At 40.5% G+C, this 18,233-nt stretch overlaps 1 long non-coding RNA gene across 1 annotated transcript; it reads right to left on the bottom strand.

The window, feature by feature from the left end:
* Window positions 1-17,688: 17,688 nt before the first annotated feature.
* Window positions 17,689-17,907, bottom strand: LOC121646358. Its single transcript, XR_006011609.1, has 2 exons — window positions 17,873-17,907; window positions 17,689-17,760 (listed from the first exon to the last, which is right to left on the bottom strand). It is a non-coding gene; the product is annotated as an uncharacterized LOC121646358 (long non-coding RNA).
* Between the last annotated feature and the right edge of the window lie 326 nt (window positions 17,908-18,233).

Genomic DNA, 18,233 nt, shown 5'->3' with positions numbered 1-18,233 from the left:
CCTGAAGCGTTGATCCAAGGCAGGATGGATCCATGTTTTCATGATGTTTCCAGCAGATTCTGAGCAGAGCATCTGAATGTGGAGCTGAAATGGAGACTCATCATAACATGGACTCATAACAAAGATACTATGAAGTGGAAGCAAGTCAACAAAATTATTAGCCTATAAATCAAACAACTGGCAGAAAATGCACTTTACAAAATAAAGACCCCAACACAAATGTTCTGTAATATAAACTAAATTAAATACAACAAATGTTTGAAAAGTACCATAAAAACCTGTACACTCAATCAAATTAGATGAAACTAAATTGGAAGCTTTTTAAACCAGATAGAAATACCTACAGGGAGCAAAGAATATAATGGAAACAGATTTTGTGAAATTACTGAGGAAGAAATTCAGTAGACAATATCAAATCTGAAACCTAATGAGGCAGCAGGCCTGAACATTTTTCTGGGGGAGTGGTACAATGTAGAGAAGCTGTTACCAGTTTAATTCCTGAAGAAGGCAAGGACAGACTGCACTGTGGACGTTATCGACCTAGTAGTGTTTTGAACCAAGAATACAAGATTTTTACTCATATTTTATCTAGGGCTGTGAAAAATAACGCTTTAACAGTGTTAATTTATGTAATTAATAGCATTAATATTTTTAAAGCATGCGCGGCATGACAAGCCCCATACATCTGTCATTTCTCAGTTATGACGGCAGGACGTGGAAAAGCACGATGGGAAAGATCAGCAGTTGGCTCTATGGATGGACTTGATGGAATAAACACAGCGTTAATGGAGCAATACATGGAGAATGGGGGTGTTTAACACACACTCTTTTCTCTGTGAGAGGGTTTCACACCCACAGTTTTACCACATTCTTTTTCAAACTTGCAACAGTCCAGCTGCGTTTTCACCAACGTGTCTGCTCTGGAGGATCTCTGGTCGTCTCCAGTTGTGCAGCAACAGCTGTCGGTGATCAGCTGATCAGCTTTTCTCTCGTTGTGTTTGTTTATCAGCTGAGAAGGAGGAAACTAGCAGTCCATGATTCACACCGTCACATATTTACCCCAAAGAATGGTTTTTGGCAGGACCTTCTCTAACACAGTAGTTGACAAAAGGATGTAGCTGTAGAAAGGATTTATATTTCAGCTATGCAGGGGCGGGTCTAGAAAAGTTGGAGGGACCAGGCAGGAGCACTGACCAAGTTCAAGTTCAAGTTTATTTATATAGCACATTTTCTGCAACAGCAGTTTCCCAAAGTGCTGAACAATAGAACAACAAACACTCCACAGTTAAAAACCAGTAAAAGGGGGGCACAAATGAGATTTTATGATATATTGAACTGATTCAAGGAATCATACACACTTTTGCTGAAAGGCAGTAAGAAAATGGCTTAAACCAAGCCCACCATCTAATGAAAACTGGGATGATATTATTTATGATATTTTTATAATAGACAGGAGGCACCCGGTGTGGTCATCTGCTTCATGGTTGGACGTGTTGTGTGTTCAGAGATGCTGTTCTGCAGACCTTGGTTGGAACCAGTGCTGATTTGACTTCCTGTTGCCTTTCTATCATCTCCAACCAGTCTGCCCATCAACAAAACATCCTGGTCCAGACAACTGCTGCTCACTGGATATTTTCTCTTCTTCAGAACATTCTCTGGAAACCCTAGAGATTTCATGTAAATTCCACTTCTTCCTTGTTCTGATGCTCAATATGAACTTCAGCAAGTCATCTTCACCACGTCTATATGACTAGTTGAGCTGTGTCCATGTGTACAAGTGGACCTGATAAAGTCACTTTTTTCTTGACTGACATGTTGATGACTGTTTGAGTAGGTTTAACTAAGCTACTATAACACCTACTAGAGTTCTTACATGTCTGCTCGTCTTGTTTTCCTGTCTTCTTTTAAAGTTAAACTGAAGAGTCCAAAGAAAAGAAAGACACTGTAACTGCACTGAAAGTACAGGTAGCTGTCCTAACAGCATTACAACATGGCTGTTTATCTGCCATCTTCACTGTGAGTCACAGTTTAGTTACAATAGTTGACAATCATGATGATTCATCAATGGCTCAGTTCACTCTACGAGCTTAACTACGGTCGTAAGATGAACTAGATAAGATCTGGGTTTACTGAGCAGGTTCACTCAGCTGTGTTGTTTTGTTGGCCTGACTTTACTAATTCCCTAAAGCTAATCTTGTTTTACAGCACAATCAAAGGGATGAAGACAAAGAACAAACTACCAGGAAATGTGATGCCTGATCAGGACCTGGAGAATCCTGGAAGACCTGAAGTCTGATCCAAAAAGAGTTTTTCCTTTATAATCTATTTTCTTGCTTATGCACACTGATGATGATGATGATGATGATGATGATGATGATGAAGAAACTCATCTCACAGAACCCTCCTGGCCACTAATGTGTTTCATATAAATGAAGGTCGCTGCCACACAATGAATCCAGTTGTTACCCTGATGTTTTTTCTCTGCAGCAGTCTGAGGCAGATCAATGACTAAACCATCAGTTCTGTGTCACACACTCAGAAGTTGTCTTCATGTTGCTATTTTTAGCCCTGACCATATCAGGACCTCCAAGATGGCCACTAGCAGGTGTGTTACAGCACCTGAAATTCTGTTATTTTCTGTGTATCCACCCTCCCATCCATCACCTCTCCATACTTCCAGTGCATCATACCCAGAGTGGGCGGGGCTTCATAACAAGATCATCGACAGCTAATCAGCAGGGAGGCTTCCCATTGGCTGAGAGTCCAGGAGCCAGCCCATGGCGGGAGGTTGGCATGACAACAACACTGATTGAGACTGACAGGTCATTGCCACACATAATAGGATTATGGAGAGATGGGCATCGGAGCATCAGGCGGAGAGGGGGGACAGGGTTTATGGGTGCAGAGGGAGAGTGAAGAGTGATTGTGTCAGTCTGTGTTGTGGTCATTGTTATCCACAGTTTGCAGCATGCTCGTCACATGGCTGATAAAGAAGACCATGATTGTCCTGATTGTGGTGGGAAATCACACTCCATCCTCACTCCTGTGACTATTTCAAACACTGTTTGGTTTCAGAATTAACCTTTTAAATGCTGTCAAGTCTCTTATATAACAGGGAAAACCATATTCTAAGGACGTAGTCCTGCATGGTCGGATCTGGTTGCTCTGTTGCTGCACTGAGGTCGGAGGAAAAGTGCATTGCCTTGTTTTTATCCCTTCAAACCAATCATAACTGTCAAGGGTGGTGCTAAAATCAGAATACATCAACAGTGACTGCAGAACAAGCCCAGACCATCATTCCTCTACCACCGTGCTTCACAGTTACTATGAGGTGTTTAAGGACCAAACATGTCCACTTGAGTCTGGTCTGTCCAAAGGACATTGTTGCAGAAATTTTGTGGTTTGTTTAGGTGCAGCTTGGCGAACATAAGCTGTGCTGCCATGTTCTTTTGAGAGAGAAGAGTCTTTTTCCTGCAACCCTTTTATACCATCTTTTTCTGACTGGACTGTTATAAACTTTTACATTTAACATGCTAACTGAGGCCTGGAGACTCTGACATGTAACTCTGAGGTTTTCTTTATTTCTATGAGCATTGCAAGGTCTGACCTTGGACTGAACTTGCTGACACGTCCACTTCTGGGAAGATTGACAGCTGTAATAAATCTTTTCCTCTAGTGAATAATCTTTCTCTCTGTAGAATGATGGACTAGATCATTTTGAAATGACCTGATGTTTCCTAGACTGATGAGCAGCAACATTTGCTTCTAGCAGATGGAATTCCAAACACTACTTCTGCATTTTGGCTTCGTTTTTATTTAGTGAATTATGGCACAGTCTAATGTGTTTGGAGTGAATGTATAAAGGAGTCACCCTGATCAGAAAAAACAACTGAACAGAGAACACTTTATGTCACTGGGTGAGTCTTAGATGCTTTAATAAGACATTTAATGTTTAAAACCTGGTTGGTGCTCATGGGGTAAAGAAAAACATCCATCCATCTTTCCATTTTCTGCAGCTTGTCCAGGACCAGGCCACAGGGGCAAAAGTCAGAGCAGAAAACACATTATTTTTTAAATCAATGTCTTGAAAGATGATTTCCTGACATGTTTTTCCTTTGTTTCTTTCATTGTGTTGTGTCCAGTTTTGTTGGAATTTTCACCTCAGGGCAATTATTTTTTCTATTCTTTCACTGCCTAATGATTCATAGATGTTTTCATAGCCTTTTACTTTTGTTACATGCACAAAGATTAAAGCTTCCTATCACTATTAAGCATGTTGGTAACTGTCATGCCAGCAGCAGCTATAAGTGACTTCCAACATCAGTCATTTTTTCTGACTCAGCAGAAAAATAAGAGTCTAAACAAATCTCCGTTTGTTACTGGGATGACCTGGTTTCCCCTCCTGCTGAGGTTTACAGGCTGTTGGAGGATGTGACCCAAAGAGGTGAAAGACAGCAGACAGGGCTGGTCAGCACAGATAAACACACACACAGGCTGAGCAGCCAGCAGGACTTGTGTCTGAGTGCCAGACTGTCATGTCAGCGCCTGCAGCTCTGCCATGAATCAGCAACACGGTAAGGTGTTGAAGAGATACAGAGAAGGACAAAGAGAGATGGAGAGGAACAACACTGCATGCAGGAGGACAAACAGTGACTGCAGAGATGCAGGAAGTGACATGTTACTGTTTTCCATTTCATATGCTCTACAGCTGTTTCCAACTGCACATTAACATCTCCATACGGTTGTTTTTACACAGCTGATGGCTGAACTGTAGGGCCTTAACAAAAAAACCTGCAGGTTGCAATTTCCACACTATATTTGTGGAAATGTCTTCCAGATCTATTTAGGAATTATATGGGACATTTTTGTATGCATTTCCAAGAAGAATTATACATCCAAAGCTTGTAGAAAAGCTGCAGCAGATCCTGTTACGTTCTCAAACAGTCTCTGCTTCTGCGCTCTATGTAGATGGGTGACAATGTTTGTCGATGTGGTAAAGTTAGCTGGTCTTTTCGTTGTATTTATTTACTTATTTACACTACCTTTCAAAAGTTTGGGGTCACTTCCCTGTTGAATCCCATGGCAAAGTGACCCCAAACTTTTGAACAGTAGTGTATATTGCTAATTTTATCTAGTGGAATTTGTTGTGAGTGTTGCACAAAGTAACAGAGTTCACAGTTTCTCTGCGCTAACAGAGCCAGCAGAGTTAACAGATTTTCCAGAGCTAACACAAAGCCGGACTTATGCACATGCGACATCTGCGTGCTGTTGGTTACGGCGTAGCTTACACTGGTGAGTTTGCTTTCGCACTCGAGTGTAGGGGGTACACGTAGTTTTGGAGTTGTGTTGCAGTTTCTCCTCCTAACCTGAAGATAGCAGCATGGGTGGTATCGGTCGGTAAACTCACCAGGTCGAAGTTCTTTTGATGGTTAACTTCAGTTCGGTGGTATTTTCTGTTTTAAAACAACAATGGCGTCCAGTACGGTTCAGTGTCTTTATTAGCTTGTGGAAGAAAACAATTAAATAATTCGATCAGCGTCTCATCAACTTGATCCACTGGCTATTGTTTTTAAAAACGGTGGTTACCACATAATCTCAGCGAGAAGATCCAGATATCCGGCAACACATGATCACAAACTGACCAATCACAAGGGAGTAGCTCCACGTAACCGTCTGCGTAGCAGGGGGACACGTCACGTATGGAAGAGGTGCGCGTCGAGCCTCTGCGGAGCTACACCGAGCCTACGGCCGTTACGCAGACGCCGTGCAACCATAAATCTGACTTAATTCCTGAAATAGAGACAGGAGATGAGGACGTAGCGTGGCGTCTTGCCTCATGCTAGCAAGTGCTCCAACTGAATCTGAGTTTTTTTTGTTTGTTTGTTGTTTTTCTTTGTTTGTTTGTTTTTAAAAGCTTATTTTTAAGCTCTAACACAAAGAGTTTTTATTAGGACTGATTCTGGAGCTGTCAAAAAACTTCCAGCCATCTGTTAGATGTTAGCCACCGATCAGCTGTTGGCCAAAACAAACCAGCTAATGGCTACATCCATGGATGCAAACTTTCCCTCTGAAGAAGACACAAAACTAAAGAAAGCCAACAAGAAAATAGCCAACCTTCTGAAGGATATTAGGCGGCTCTCTGGTGAGTTAAAAACCAAAGATGCTCTTCTTACTGAATACATGGATGTGACTTTTGAACACCCGCAACAGATCACCTCAGTTACCTCTGCCCTCCATGACATCGTAACATGGGATCTCTCTTTAAACATTAGACCATCTTCATCGTCCACACCAAATCACCAGTTGTCCTGTACAGAGGCAGTTGTTCGTGGAAAAAAGGAGACATCATCTTCATTGGGCCTCACAAATCGTTTGGAGGTGCTGTCACAGACAGATGAGGGTTCGGCAGCTGTGCCGGGTTATGGGACGTCGGGTTTGTGCTCGGCAGGGCTCATTTTTTAGGTCTGATGGAGTGCACCCAAACATTTTAGGATTATTTTGGATCAAATATACAACATGCAGTTCAGTCGGCTACATGTGACTATTCATTACACAGCCCCTTACACCTATTTTCTTCTGCATTGCTACAGCCAGCACATCACCGCACTTCACTCACTAGCTCCCCCCTGTGGCCCACAATGCCGAAATATCATCAGGAAAAATCTCCCCCAGTCGCATCCTTCTTTGACATGCACTACATTTCAGTACACATCACCTGCAGGCACAACAAACACCCCAAATCACACAATATTCTACGTCCAATACACATAGCCCCCGTCACTAAGTAACTCAACAAACATGCAACAAAATGTTGATCTAACACCTAAAATGGCCCCTTAAATATTAGATCTATTTTAAATAAATCTTTTATTGTAAATGATCTGATTTTATAAAATAAGGTTGACTGTCTCTTTTTCACTGAAATTTGGCAGATTCATTCATTCTCACTGAGGCCTCACCTCCTAGTTGTTTATTTATTTATTTAATTATTTTTTGTTTATTTAATGAGGACAATGCACATTAATGAACACTGTACATTTTCATGACATTGTGTAAGTATGCCAGATTTAACTAGAAGCTACTTTCCATCTGTAGTCCTCAGACGTTAAAAACAACAGAACAAACAATAACAAATAGACTTTACAATAAATACACAATAGTAGACTTACAATACACTATATACATTAAACCTCACCTATGATGACATATGTGGTTGGTTTTGAGCCATTTTTTTAGCTCTTTTCTAAAAGCAATAAGCTTTTTATTCCCTACTAGGGGAGGAAGAAAAGGTGGTGGGGCTGCTTCACTAGCTCATAGCTCGAATACAGAAAAAAAATTATCATTAGATCATTTTCCTTCATTTGAGCATCACGCATTTGTTTTTTAGCAGCCCACCAGTCTTATACATTACAGTTTATCCACCACCAAGTTTTAACCGAGCAATTTTATCAGCTGTACACTGTAAGAACAACAAGATTTTAATAACTGGTGAGATTTGAAGATTTTAATTTGCACATCCACAACAGTGGTGATATTTATGCCAGTGACTTTTTAAACTTTTTAAACAGTCTGGGTTTTAATCAGCACATCAAACAGCCTCCTCACAACAGAGGACACACCCTGAACCTGGTCATAGCCTCTGGCCTGTCCAATGGTGGGTCCGATGTTGTCAACCCGGCTGTATGAAAGTGTCAGTGTAAGAAATGATCCGTCACCAACAGAAGTGGTAATTAGGCATTATGGGGGGATTCCAGGGGTCCCCAAATCATATGTCGTGTGGGACCCATAAATGCTCGGGCCGGCCCTGATGTTAGCATCGTCAGTGCAGGTTTTCAGCTTTATGTGTGTAAATGAAAAGATTTACAAAGAAATAAAGCTAGAAAAAAGAAAGAATGATGCAAGAGGAAAAAGAAAATTTTAAGAAACAGAGAATTGTTAGAATAATTTAAGGAAGAAGAGAGAAAAGGGAAGTAGAGGAAAGATGGGGACAGTAGAGGAAAAGTGGTAAAACAAGCCTCAAACCTAATTACACAGATTAATGTGGCGTGTAGAGAGCAGTTAACCAAAAAGACAGAAGGATTATCACACTGCACGATGCTCCACACTCTGATGTTAATGGATGACTGCTGGACTTCTTTCTCTTACTCATTCTGGTTTGACAAGGTGTGCCACTGCTACACTTTATCGTTTCCCTTTCTCGCTTCATTCCTTCCTCTCATTTATCCACCTTTTTCTCCACTCTCTCAGTTCAGTTCGATTCACTGGGTTTTACTGATAGAAACTACAGTTCAGTGTGTAAAGTGCTCGGATAAAATAACATCTCATTAAGAGACTGGAGCAGTCAGGAGTGGGCGGCCAAATTGGTGGAAAATGAAAGTCAGTCTGACATATTTAAACCGATTACTGGGTCACCTGGAGCTAGAAATAAGAGGAGCTGATGACAGTCGCTGTTTTAGCTCAGACTGGTGCGTTCAGTCAGATGATCCATGTGTTGTTAAACAAGGAGATTTGAAGTGGATCTTAAGCTCTGTCAAGAAGAGCTTGTCGTGATGAGACGGGTTGTTTTACATCCTTTCAGTCAGAATTCAAATCCACCTTGTTTTATAATTCAATGTTGGAGAGTGACTTTAATTAGTTTTAGTTAAATTTAGCTTCTGATTGTTCAAAATTTGGGATTAAATCTGACGAGATTTTGAATAAACTGATGACATACTGTAATGTGGATTCATGGATTATTCTTTATGGGAACTCAGCTATTCTCAAACACTCCACTTAAAGGTTCCCTAAGGTTCACACTAACAAACTATTATTCTATTCAAACTTTTTATTAAGAGAAAATTGTAAACATAGATGATATTACTGTGTAGGATTCACTGTGCTGCTCAAGTTATATGTAAGCAGAGTTGTGATTAATTTAGATTTTTGTGTTAATGTGCAATTGAAGAGGTGGGCCTGATTGAGTGGGTGGTGAGTTTGATCTAAAATTAACGTTCTGGGAACAAACAAAGGCAGCAAGACCCGCTTCTCTAAGATCATGCATTTCCTCCCTGGTACTGACCCTCTTAAAGGTGAATGCAGCGAGGCCATTTACATGCAAATCAAAAATCTGATCATTAGAAAATGGAGAAAGTGGATAATTCAAGTGATCATGTAGACAGCATAATCTCATTATGCTTTAAAAGATAATGCCATTTATCTGTTAATGAAAAATCAGATTGACACACCTAGATTTAAACAATACTTTTCTGTATTTGTACATTTATTTAGGTTTTGTTTTACCTCTGTGCATGTGCAAAAAGCCTGCTTTGCTTCTATATTCTTTACAGCCTCCGTTAAAATAAACAGGTTAATAGCTGTGATGGTGTCCCTCTGCACCTGCAGGACTTCCTCTGAGGACACATCTGCTGTGGTGCTGGGTGGAGTCTCTGGCCTCACCCTCTGGAACACCAGCTGGAACACCCAGGAACTAGAAAGAAATATTATTTAACACTAAATAAACTGCTACCATCTCAGATGCCTCTGTACATATTTATTTTATACATTAAAACAAAAGGCATAAGTGCATCATTACTGTCATTTAGCAGCTTTTCTCCAAACTTACCTACCGTGAACTGTAGCATCTTGCTTATTTATTATAGGTGTTCATCTGACCATTTATAGCCACCATGTGGGCGGGGAAAGGCGCTCCCTCATGTGTGGCAACTTTACAGTTGATTCTGATTTCTAATCGGAAACAGACGTGGGACGTGCGTGTGCACGCTTTCATAAATCTGAAAGTTTTTGTGTGCTGCATTTCCTTTTACCCTACGTTCGCCACCTGTAGTTTGCTTTGCTTCACACAGTTTTAAAAATGAGGCCCCAGATGTTTAGAAAATAACAGGAAGTTATGTGGACTGGAAAATGCAGACAAGGGTTTTTTGAATATCGTGTTTAGCAAGTGCATGTAGACATTTCTGATCTGGTCATTACAATAAATGATTCTTCCCAGTTATCAGATTTTGATGGTCATGTAAACATGCTTATTGATTCTGCATTTTGTCTTTGGGCTTATTCATTCATTGTCAGTACTCACTGTTTCCCATGCAGGGTCACGGGGAGCTTGAGGTCCCATTAATGTTCCCTTTTTGTATGTAAATAGGTACGTTCATTTAAAAAATCACCACCCTCATACTTCCATGCATCGCTCATCCTGGCATGATTGTTACACAATACATCCACCAGAGGGCAGTGCAGAGTTCAGAGTTCCAACATCAGTTTCAGACAATAAACATGGTGACGATGGAGGAGAGCGTGATGACGATCATTCTCAGAAAGACGCATAAAAAGAGGCTGTGCATTAGATAGTGGTGCTCTCTGCAGCTATTAAAAACATCACAGCTTTTTCTTCTTTTATTTCTTCTTAAAGTTTGATTTTAACAGACTTTTGTATGCTTCTTGTGCACACCGCTCTAATGTTTTTGTTTTATGTAAAGCACTTTGACTTGACTTGTACACGAAATGTGATATACGAGTAAACCTCCTCGTTTTTTATCTTGCACATTGCACATCAGCTATCCTGCTCAACGCTGCCCGTGCAGTTTTTGGTGGTACTGCTCCATTTCCCAGGGAAATAGATCAAATTACACACATAAACGAAGCAGGAGACAAACGTAAAGTTCCATATCTGTCTTTAGTGAAGAGCATAAATGTGCCTGGAGACTATCAACTACTCGGTGAGAGGCAGGTTACACCTGGACAGGTTGCCAGTCTATCGCGGTCACCTTTTAAGGCTGTTTTTACAACATTTACGATGACTTTTTTTACCCTGTTCATATGTAAAGCTTTAGAGTTAAATGAGGGTGTACTTTTTCAGCATGACTGTTTTTCCATCTGGATTACAAATTCATAACCAACCCTTCAAAATTTGTTGTGCATCAGGACCAAACATGTAACCGGAGACGTGTGGAGTCATCTAAGGATAGAATAAGGTTGAGGAGTCCTTTAACACGTGGTGTGGCACAGAGTCACCATTAAAGAGACAAAGCTGTTTTTCCACTTAGGTAGATAGATAAACATCTTTAGGGACAATTTATAAAAGTATCCTCCCTTTAGTGTTAGTTCCTGTGAGTTTTGTACAGTTTACAACTATTCAGTCTTTAATCTGGAACTCTACAGATTCATGGGAGAAGTAGGTTTTTATTAATGTAACTATGAGAAAAGTTCCCAACAATAAAGTCTCTGTTTGCTGTTTTTGCTTCCAGCTTTTCATTTATCCTATTTTCTGCTAATACCTCACCTCTGTGTGTGTGATGAGTCATACTTTTGTTTTGTGGCAATCTTTAGTTCCAGAGAATGGCTCAGGCCACTCAGGGTGACAATGACACACACACAGCCTTTATTTCATGAGGATGGGGGTTGTGGGGTGTTTGGGGGGGAGGGTGGAGGATGCTGACATGCATCAGAGCACAGCCATTGAAAGACCTGTGCCTCCTCCTCCTCCTGCAACCCCTCCCTCTTTTCCTCTGTTCATTCCCCTCATTTTCTTTTCTCCTCTATCCATTCCTCCTTTTGCTTCCCCTCTCTCTCATTTTCCTTTTCCCGCCTTTACCCCCCCAACACACACACTCCCCCAATTCATCATCTTTCAACGCTTTTATCTCTCCAATCGGAAAAGGTGAGTTTTAACTTGCAACTAATAAACAAGAGAATAATAAAATTTTACTGCTAGTGCATTAAATTCAGTTCAATTCAATTCAATTCAATTCAATTCAATTCAATTCAATTCAGTTCAATTCAATTCAATTCAATTCAATTTAATTCAATTCAATTCAATTCAATTCAGTTCAATTCAATTTAATTTAATTTAATTTAATTTAATTTAATTTAATTTAATTCAATTCAATTCAATTCAATTCAATTCAGTTCAATTCAATTCAATTCAATTCAATTCAATTTAATTCAATTCAATTCAATTCAATTCAATTCAGTTCAATTCAATTCAATTCAATTCAATTCAATTCAGTTCATTTACTCTAATGACTAAGTTAAAATACAAAAAAATAGGATGGGATCACATTTGAAAACTGTAAAAGAAATTAACAATTTCAACTTAGAAAATTATGTTGATTGTTTTGCTGAGACATCATTTCCTTTATTTCTCCTATTTTTAGTCAATTTTTAATGAAACATATCCCAATGTTTTTGCGTGACTGTTAAGGTCATTTTCTGCTCCCTGCATATATAAATAACGACGTCCATTTCAAACGTTGTCGCCGCCCTTCTATGCAGGTTTTGCGTTGCCATGGTTGTTAAGTCACTTCCTCCACTAGAGGGCAGCACTGAGTTCAGCGTTCAATCCTGTGAGCTGACGTCACTTTCAGACACTGTTTAGCTAATGTATGACTATAAAGTTGTTTCCAACCGTCCAACACGCCCCAAACACTCACATATAGTCTTTCTTCATAAGCTTGCACAATTTTTACAGTTGTTGTCCTCGTCTTCATTCTTTTTCTACTTTTTTGTTCCCTTCCTGATCCTCCTCTTCTTCTCTGGTTTGTTTCTTTTGCTGATCGTGTCAGATATTCTGCTCAGCACTGCCCCTGCGATTTCCGGTGGTATTTCTCCGTCTTCTACGTCAAGCGACGGATAGCTGAGCTCCCTGAAAACGGACCAAATTACGTGCGTAACTGATGCAGGAGACGGATGAAACTGTCCGTCCGTCTGCGTATCCGTCTTCTGCGTCGCGCATGAATGGGCCAACTTTGTTTGTTGCCAGTCGGTTGTCATAGATACCTCATCTGACGTCCAACTAGTGGTGACTTATGATAATAATAATAAACGATTCTAATTTAGTTTCCTACAAAAAAGCAGCTTACATTTTGTTACATCCGATCCTTACCTGACTACAAGATGATGCACATTTTTTCAATTTGAACACAAATGTCCAGAAAGAAACTTATTACACAAAGTTTAAAGTATGATGAGCAAATATCAATTCATAAGGAATCAATCTTTTGTTTTCCTAATGCAGTAAGATTCATCTTGGCATCAAAGTTGAACAAACCTCTGCAAACATGCTGCTAATTTCACACCAACACTGCCAACGTGAAGGTTGCAGAAGGTGCAGAGTTAGCAAGAAGTTGATCGAGTTTGAAACCATTATTTAAAAACAATAAATAAATCAAGCAGAGCTTAGCCACAGACTGATAATACAAGGCAATATAAAAAGACTTGGGTTTATCTTAGCTTAACATTGGCAATAATGGTGGACAAACCCGCCAAACTTGAAGGTTTGTTGACAGCAACAGTTAATTAGTATATTTTGCCAGTAGTATTGCCAGAGTTTGTTTGTTTGTTTGTTTGTTTGTTGTTCTTTTTTTATCTGTTAATAAGACTGGACTGTAAAGTTTCTACATTTCTCTGATGCTGATTTAACATCAGTCTGAAACAGAAAAGATTTTCTAAAGAAATCTAAAGAAAAATTTGAGCTGACACCAACTAACGGAGAAATGACACGAAGAAGAGAGCAGTGGCTTCCTCCTCCTGTCTCATCCTCATCTCTTTCTCCTTTTCCTCACCTGCTGATCTCCAATTTAATATCCTTCTTCCTCCTCAATCCCTTCTGTTCTTCTCCTTTTTTGTTCCTTCTTCATCCTCTGCTTCCTTTACTCTACAATTCATTCATCTCTTCCTTCTCCTCTAACTCTTCCATTAGTCCATCTCATTATACTTTTTCACGCCTTCCACTTTTATGCTCTTTTATTTTCCTTCAGGTTAGATTTGTTCTCTTCTACACACACTTTTCTTACTCAGTTTCACTTCGTTTTTCTCCTCCTTCTTTTTCCTTCACTTCCTCATTGTCTTTCCTCTCCTCCTTCTCATCATCACTCCATCCATCTCAGTCTTACCCTCTGTTATTCGACCAGTCAACTTTGATTACATATCAAAGTTAATCTCTGCTAAACTCCTCCACTTATAGCTCTCTCGCCCCCACCAATCACAGAGGGGCTTGCTGCTAACAGGGGCTCTAAGCCGCATTTTAATTGGCTGTCGCAGCTGCATGTCGCTGCACGTGCACATCATATGTCTGAAAATAAGCAAGCTTCGATGGACAAGCTGGAAATTAATTTGACAGGTAGCGCTGAGAGCGTGATGTGACACAAACACGCACACACACCCCTACTACAACCCTTGACATACATGAGAATACTCACAAGTACACGCACACACATGCTACTCACCCATGTAGTCTAACATGAAGAGGCACGTGGAGGCTGTTATGTTCCTGTCACACAGAAGTGAATAAACATCTGAAACAGCTGGAAGAAAATTTTGCACCTAAGCCTCACCAGGTCCGCCTTCTAGTACCGGGTTGGACCCCTTTCTCCACGGATGCCTGCATCCAGAGAAGAAAGCTAACCAACTGAAGTGATTTCCAGCCCTTTAACCAAATGATCATTGTCAACTCTGACATGACTGGACTCAGATTGTTTTAGTTCCCACAAAAGCCACTTTTCTCTGCATGTTTTCATAAAGTTCTCAGCTTGTTTTCCCATTTTAAGACTTGAACCTTAAATTAACCTCCACCAATTTCATGATATAAATTATTCAAACAGGGAAAAACAGCGTAAATGGAAGGAATTAAGACCACATTTGCTCCACATGCTTTGGTCTACAGTGAGTTAGGTCGACCACTTGCTACACATAACTAATCAGGTTCATGCCACATCAATACAATCAATAAGCTCGGAGGCAAACAAGCCAACACTGATGCCACCAACATTCTCATCCTCAAGTAATTGTACATTACACTATTGTGCATGCCCTAAAGACCGGTTCATGCTTTAACCTTTTAAAGCCAAACCCAAGAAAAAATGTGGAGAAAAGTCAAATTTCTTTTAAATCTTAAATTACTGTGTGATGTATCAAAATTATTGTAGTGCATTATTGTGTTATTATTGTGTTATTATAGTGTCCACCAGGGGGCAAAGACAAGTGTCAGATGTGTACAATGGGGATTTGACCAAAGTTTTTACCATAAAGTGATGCAGAAAGTCTCAGAAACTGTATGTATCAAATACAACACATTAAAGAGTTAATAGAGCCAGTTTTTACATACATTATGTGGCCCTACTTTAAAAGAGGATAAAACATGGGAGATGTTAAAATATGAGGACAGTTGTGGATGTTTTTATCTCAGTGATGGGGCTTCCAGCTTTTGAAGGGGACGGGGCCACAACCAGCTGGTGCATCTGGCCTGCAGCGAGGAGCCGGCGTTGTTGTCAGGCCGTTGGAGACTCTTCAGTGTTGGAGGTATATCAGTGTAACAAATAACCACTGACCATTTCAACTGACATTTAACAAGCTTTCCACCATTTTCAATGTGTGCTGCTTGACTATATCGATCTTTGTCTGTCCATCTGTCTGGTGTTTCAGCTGCTTTCATCCTGATGATGCTGTGATGTTATCTATCAGCCAGCAGCTTTAGCCGGACATGCCAAGGCTGCTCTGCCCTCCAGCAAACTCCCTCTCATTCATTACCCATCTCTCTCTTTAAGCCACTGACTGACACTTTGTCTAATTTCTTCTTCCTCTGTCTGTTTTTTGTTGTCTGTCGCTTCCCATCCTGTGTTTTCCCCGTCTGCACTGCTGTTAACACACACACAGACACACACTGCTGTCACCAGAGGCAGGGCTCTCTGTGGACACCTCTCTGTCTGGTGACATCCAGACGACATTGGTCTGTGTGTGTTTGGGTTTTTCTTTGTGTGTTTGTCCTCTGATTTGATCTGTCTGAGCTTATGCTACATAGACAGATAGATGGATAGAAATAGGGAGAAGTAGAAGAAGCAAAGGATGAGGGATGAAGGGCAATTAAGTGAAGAAAGAGACTTAAGAAGGAATTAAAGATGAAACCATGTTGGCATGTTTGTCAACTTTGCCCTGAAGCCGTGTATCTGTGTGTGTATCTGTGTGTGTGTGTGTGTGTGTGTGTGTGTGTGTGTGTGTGTGTGTGTGTGTGTGTGTGTGTGTGTGTGTGTGTGTGTGTAGCATCAGCCAATTACAGCTGTGGAGCCTAATTAGCCCTTAGCGCAGACTCATTAGTCTGGTTTCTACAAGAAAACCAAAAAGATTCTGCTCTCTGCCACAGGGCCGAAGGGGAAGGGTAGCTACCGCTCCTCTGCAAGGGTCCGAATGGGAATTGTCAGTTTTCCAGATGCAAATAAACGTGGTGTAATCCATCCTACAAGAACGTTAACTGGGCAGGTTAATGGGTCTGTAAGATGTTTCATACTATGCCAAATATGGGGCTTTCCAGTGACATTTATGGGGCTGGGTTTAATATATTTAACGGGATATTATAGTAAGCGCCACCCATGTTACACTGGAAGCATTTGTGGAGGCAGTAGAGGTATTGACTCCACTCTGAGACTGCAGCAAACTAATTCTTCCACTTTAAAAGAAGCACTACTGAACTTTGGCAGAATGTTGCGTTAAGGTGCATCCTAACGACGGCTAAGTCAGCATCCACCTTGCATGTGGTCTCTTCTCTGAGATCTCTCCATCCAGTAAAGGCCCATTTATGCTCTGTGGAGATGGTAAGCCTGTAAGCCCAACGAAGCCAACACCACTGGAAATCGTGGGGTCATTGATGAGCAGTATAGCTGATGTACGACCAGCGAAAAGAACACATTGCAACACAATTCAGAAAGAAATACCAAACATGAAAACATCTCTTTTAATACTAAAGGTTAAGGAATGAATACATCTTCAGGAACTGGTTTCTGAAGCTAACGGGTCCAACTCGGGATGAGACTGTGAACCCTGATCTGTTCCACAGCTGACTGTTCCTTTACCCGGTGGGTGAGGTATAAGCTGGATAGCGATAGAAATGTCTGCTATGTAACAGCGTGACATGTTAAGTCTTATTTCTGCTCTACACTAAAGACAGAGCCTTTTGTCCGTCTTTAGATTCCTTTAAGTGCGTAATTTGATCCAGATTCAAAGAGAAAACCTGAACAATATTTTCATTTGTGTATAAACCCAAACAAGCAGATGGATGTCCTTCCTGGTTCTGATGGAGATTTTCTTTCCTGATTCTGGTTCTGATGGAGATTTTCTTTCCTGATTCTGGTTCTTATGGAGATTTTTCTATCTGGTTCTGGTTCTGATAGAGGTTTTCCTTCCTGGTTCTGGTTATTATGGAGATTTTTCTATTTGGTTCTGGTTTTGATGGAGGTTTTCCTTCCTAGTTCTGGTTCTTATGGAGGTTTTATTTTGTGGTTCTGGTCCTGATGGAGATTTTTCTATCTGGTTCTGGTTCTGATGGAGGTTTTCCTTCCTAGTTCTGGTTATTATGGAGATTTTTCTATCTGGTTCTGGTTCTGATGGAGGTTTTCCTTCGTAGTTCTGGTTCTTATGGAGGTTTTATTTTGTGGTTTTGGTCCTGATGGAGATTTTTCTATCTGGTTCTGGTTCTGATGGAGGTTTTCCTTCCTGGTTCTGGTTCTTATGGAGGTTTTCTTTTGTGGTTGTGGTCCTGATGGAGATTTTTCTACCTGGTTCTGGTTCTTGTGGAGGTTTTTCTACCTGGTTCTGGTTCTGAAGGACATTTGCTTTCCTGGTTCTAGTTCTTTTGGAGGTTTTCCTTCCTGGTTCTGGTTCTGAAGGACGTTTTCTTTCCTGGTTCTAGTTCTTTTGGAGGTTTTCCTTCCTGGTTCTGGTTCTGAAGGACGTTTTCTTTCCTAGTTCTAGTTCTTTTGGAGGTCTTCCTTCCTAGTTCTGATGGATGTTTTCCTACCTGGTTCTGGTTCTGGTGGAGGTTTTCTTTGCTGGTCCTGGTTTTGATGGAGGTTTTCCTACTTGGTTCTGGATCTGATGGAGGTTTTCATACCTGGTTCTGATTCTGATGGAGATTTTCCTTCCTGGTTCTGGTTCTGATGGAGGTTTTTCATTCCACTTTCTCCAGGATGGAGGATTGAACCAAAAGAGAAGGTTTGGTGCAACAGGTAATTTATATGTTTATATGAACACCGTTAGTATAAACTGGACTATGGATTATATAATGAATTTGTCTTAATTGGACTATAACTGAACTATGATGCACTGAAGTGTGTCTGTAAAGTGTCTGAGTCATGGATTGGCAGTGCGCAAATAAAGCTGAATTGAATTGAATCGAATAATGGCGCAGTAATTGTGTCATTTGTTTGGAATTTAGAGTTGACAGACCTTAAAGTTTTTGTTGTATCCATCAG

This window comes from Melanotaenia boesemani, chromosome 9, assembly GCF_017639745.1.
Source record: "Melanotaenia boesemani isolate fMelBoe1 chromosome 9, fMelBoe1.pri, whole genome shotgun sequence".
Classification (NCBI taxonomy): Eukaryota; Metazoa; Chordata; class Actinopteri; order Atheriniformes; family Melanotaeniidae; genus Melanotaenia; species Melanotaenia boesemani.
This window is presented reverse-complemented; position numbering and strand designations above follow the sequence as displayed.